At 51.2% G+C, this 5000-nt stretch overlaps 1 protein-coding gene across 2 annotated transcripts in view; it reads right to left on the bottom strand.

The window, feature by feature from the left end:
* The window catches only part of rnf208 (ring finger protein 208), a 22878-nt gene extending 21593 nt beyond the window's left edge, over positions 1 to 1285 (bottom strand). For both annotated transcript variants that reach the window (XR_009710177.1, XM_061263554.1), the window contains exon 1: positions 552 to 1285. The gene's annotated coding sequence lies outside the window, so the exon portion shown is untranslated. The remainder of the gene's footprint in view (positions 1 to 551) is intronic.
* Positions 1286 to 5000: the final 3715 nt, after the last annotated feature.

The following is a 5000-nucleotide window of genomic DNA, read 5'->3' as shown; positions in this document are numbered from 1 at the left end:
ACATGCATACACACACACACACACACATCCCCATGCACACACGTTCGCAGAGTCATGCACAAATGTGTATACACTCTCACACACACACACATACCCCCACACACGCACACACACATACACATACCCCCACACACGCAGATATACACAAACATGCACAAACATGCAGAAATGATCACACACTCTATGCTCAGACAGGGTCTCACACTCCTTACTCACGCATACCCGTACATACACACAGAAAGAACCATAGACACACACGGATACAGACACACACACCCGTACACAGATACAAACAAACACACACACACACACAATGACACACACATGCCAGTACACACATGCAGATATGCACAAATACACACACACCACACTCACACATATGAATTCACACAGACACACGTACCACACTCACACATATGAATTCACACTGACACACACACACAGCACACCACACTCACACATATGAATTCACACAGACACACACACACACACACACACACACACCACACTCACACATATGAATTCACACAGAGACGGCTGGATCATCTAACCTGGGGTTCAGTGTCCTGCGTGCAGGTGTCTCTCAGCTTTGGGTCCGGTCCCCAGAAGTATGGTGCTTATGGAATGTATCGGTCCCCAGAAGTATGGTAATTATTGAATGTGTGTGAAATCCAGTCCTCAGAGATGCTGTCGATGCTGCTTCAGAGGGACGTCCTCAGCGTCAGCGCGAGCCACAGTCCGTCACGAGCCCTCTCCTGCCGCAGCCCGTCCAGGTGCTGCCCCCGTTCCTCGCCCCCTCGTTCCGTGCGATGAGAACAGGTGAAAAGGGGGAGCAGGCGGACGGACGGATGGAGGGATGAAGACGGAGATGTGCGATGTGTCAGCGGTTGTTCCGCTGTCACTGGAGAGGAGATGGCCAGAAATAGACCCGTCAGAGAGCGCCCTCCTCGACTCCTCCCCCACCGCCTCCACCTCCGCTCCGTCTCTTTCTCTCTCTCTATTTCCCCCTCTCCGCGCCTCTCTGCCGCTACTGCTCCCGCAACACCCGCCCGCTCTCTCTCACTCCCTCCATCCTGCCGAGCGAGTCGTTTGTTTTCTCCGTCTTTGTGTTGTCGTCTCTCTCACTCCCTCGCTCTATTCCTCCGTGATGGCAGTTGGTTTCACGCTGCCACTGAACCCCTCCTCCTCTCTGCAGTTACCCTTTCTCTCTCTCTCTCTCTCCCTCCCTCTCTGTGTTTCTGTCTCTCTCTGCTTCTCTCTCTCTCTCCCTCCTTCTCTCGCTCTCTCTCTCTCTGCAGTGTCTTGCTGCAGTACTGCAGACTGAATCACGTTTTCTCATCACCAGTGAAAATCTTGAGCCAATGAGGGCTCTGCCCCTCACCCAGCCCCCCTCCCTCTCCCTTCCTCTCTCTCTCTCTTCCTCTCTCTCTTTCTCTCTCTCTCTCTCTCTCTCTCACACACACACACACAGGCACACACACAGGCACTAAGACAGGCCTTTAGTTCTACACACACAAGGGACCTGAAATCAGCGGACAGCAATTACAGCCCCACTCTCTCCCCACTCTCTCTCTCTCCTCTCCCTTTCCCTCTCCCTCTCCCTCTCTCTCTCTCTCTCGCTCGCTCACACACTCTCTCTCCCACAGAGCCCTCTCTAGAAAGCAGACTCATATTTTTATGATGATGGTGATGAAAGAGTTTGCTGGCTCGCGTGTGTGTGATGAAAATGCTCGCTCGCACGTGTGTGTGTGTGTGTGATGAAAGCATTCACTGGCACGCGTGCGTGCATGCATGTGTGCGTGCGTCTGTGTGTGTGTGCATGACAGCGTGCATGCGTGTGTGTGTGATGAAAGCATTCACTAGCACGCGTGCGTGCCTCTCTGTGTGTGCATGCGTGCATGCATGTGTGCGTGCGTCTCTGTGTGTGCATGCGTGCATGCATGTGTGCGTGCGTCTCTGTGTGTGTGCGTGTGTGTGTCTCTGTGTGTGTGTGTGCGTGCGTCTCTGTGTGTCTGCGTGTGTGTGTCTCTGTGTGTGTGTGTGCGTGCGTCTCTGTGTGTCTGCGTGTGTGTGTGTGCATGCGTCTCTGTGTGTCTGCGTGCATGTGTGCCTGTGTGCGTGTGTGTGCGTGCGTGCATGCCTGAGTGTGTGTGATGAAAATGTTCGCTGGCACGTGCGTCTATCAGCCTGGCCGCTGCCCCGCCCGCAGTAGGGCATGCTGGGTACTCTGGCGCTGGCGCTGCTACCAGGCACACCGTGTACCTCCGGCCAAAATCCACCCCCCAAAAAACCCTGATAACACACAGTCAGGATCTTCATCATGCAGTGGAGGTCTGATCTGTAGATAAGGGTGAGGTTTTGCTGATCTCTAGATGAGGGTGAGGTTTTTCTGATTTCTAGATAAGGGTGAGGTTTTGCTGGTTTGTAAGATAAGGGTGAGGTTTTGCTGGTCTGTAAGAGAAGTGTTTGGCTGCCATTTTGTGTGCCTCCACAGTGGCAGGGCCCCTTGACATTGTGTCACTCTGCTTCTGGTGGGGTCCTGTGAAATGTGTGGGCAGAAATACACAGAGAGGAACACGTGACCACAACACTGACAAAACACCCATCCCACACTCATGCTACAGGGACCACAGCCTCCCCTGCAATAGCACTGCTCTCTGCAACAACAGCACATACAAACCCTGTGTCTCCACTGCGCCCTGCAACAACAGCACATACAAACCCTGTGTCTCCACTGCGCCCTGCAACAACAGCACATACAAACCCTGCATCTACACTGCTCCCTGCAACAACAGCACATACAAACCCTGCATCTACACTGCTCTCTGCTAAGATAGTGCGTACAAACCCTGCGTCTACACCGCTCTCTGCTCAGAAAACTCTGCATAGAAAACTCCTCATCGTTTGAGGCTGACTTCATCTTAAAATACCACAGAACAACAGTCTCCACTAACTTTATGACATAATTTACTGTTATAATATGCCACACAAAATCCTCCTATCTGCTATCTGAGGCACAAGTCTTCGTTCCAGTTGGCACGTGTGTAAACAAAGGTAAACAAAGAGGAATTAATCCGGAATTAATTATGAAAATTATGAAAGAAGTGAGCTGATCTCTGGCAGAGTGATGTCAACCAAGACCCCCCCCCCACCCCCCCCACCCCACACCACCACCTCCACAGGCACTATTGCTGTCACAAGATCCACACATTTCACAAAAACCCCATGTAGCACAAACCCCATGTAGCACAAACCCCATGTAGCACAAACACAGGCGGTTGATGGCAGCCCAGTTCCCTGTTCCTGAATGCGACAGGGTCTTGTCCATGACGTTTGATATCCATTAAACAGATATATATCATCTGACCTAATTCTGCCCTGCATGTGCTCTGAATTCATTCTTTGTTTCCATGGCAATTTGTGCGGCCAGAAAGGTAGCTGCAGGCAGTAGTAGCATTTCAAACATAAATGTGACACGCATCCACATGTATGTGACATACGCATCCACATGTATGTGACACACATCCACATGTATGTGTTTCATAAGCATCCACATGTATGTGACATATGCATCCACATGTATGTGACATACGCATCCACATGTATGTGACATACGCATCCACATGTATGTGACATATGCATCCACATGTATGTGACATACGCATCCACATGTATGTGACATACGCATCCACATGTATGTGACACACATCCACATGTATGTGTTTCATAAGCATCCACATGTATGTGACATATGCATCCACATGTATGTGACATACGCATCCACATGTATGTGACATACGCATCCACATGTATGTGACATACGCATCCACATGTATGTGACACACATCCACATGTATGTGTTTCATAAGCATCCACATGTATGTGACATATGCATCCACATGTATGTGACATACGCATCCACATGTATGTGACATACGCATCCACATGTATGTGACATACGCATCCACATGTATGTGACATACGCATCCACATGTATGTGGCACGCATCCACATGTATGTGTTTCATAAGCATCCACATGTATGTGACATACATCCACATGTATGTGTTTCATACTGTATATGGGTTGCTCTCCACCTCCACAATAATGTGCACAATTAATTTTAGTGCACATTTCATTTTGTATTTTGACAAAAGATACATATTCATGTAATATTGTCCATCCCTTGGGTTGAGCCTGAGACGGCAGTGGTGCTGGCTCCTCTGGAGACGGGCTGAAGGAGGTCTGGAGACACGCTGAAGGAGGTCTGGAGACGGGCTGAAGGAGGGCTGGAGACGGGCTGAAGGAGGTCTGGAGACGGGCTGAAGGAGGTCTGGAGACACGCTGAAGGAGGTCTGGAGACACGCTGAAGGAGGGCTGGAGACGGGCTGAAGGAGGTCTGGAGACATGCTGAAGGAGGTCTGGAGACATGCTGAAGGAGGTCTGGAGACATGCTGAAGGAGGTCTGGAGACGGGCTGAAGGAGGTCTGGAGACACGCTGAAGGAGGTCTGGAGACGGGCTGAAGGAGGTCTGGAGACACGCTGAAGGAGGTCTGGAGACACGCTGAAGGAGGGCTGGAGACGGGCTGAAGGAGGTCTGGAGACATGCTGAAGGAGGTCTGGAGACATGCTGAAGGAGGTCTGGAGACATGCTGAAGGAGGTCTGGAGACGGGCTGAAGGAGGTCTGGAGACATGCTGAAGGAGGGCTGGAGACGGGCTGAAGGAGGTCTGGAGACGGGCTGAAGGAGGTCTGGAGACACGCTGAAGGAGGGCTGGAGACGGGCTGAAGGAGGTCTGGAGACGGGCTGAAGGAGGTCTGGAGACACGCTGAAGGAGGGCTGGAGACGCGCTGAAGGAGGTCTGGAGACAGGCTGAAGGAGGGCTGGAGACAGCCCAGGGCTTTCATCAGCGGGATCTTGGGAAAGCATTCGCAAGGACAGTTCTTCTACATTCAGTCTTTTTTATTAAAAAATGTGTTATTTAGCTGACACTTTTATCCA

The sequence above is a fragment of the Conger conger genome, chromosome 12, assembly GCF_963514075.1.
Source record: "Conger conger chromosome 12, fConCon1.1, whole genome shotgun sequence".
Lineage (NCBI taxonomy): Eukaryota > Metazoa > Chordata > Actinopteri > Anguilliformes > Congridae > Conger > Conger conger.
Note: the sequence above shows the minus strand (reverse complement) of the source record. Positions and strands in the feature narration are given on the sequence as shown.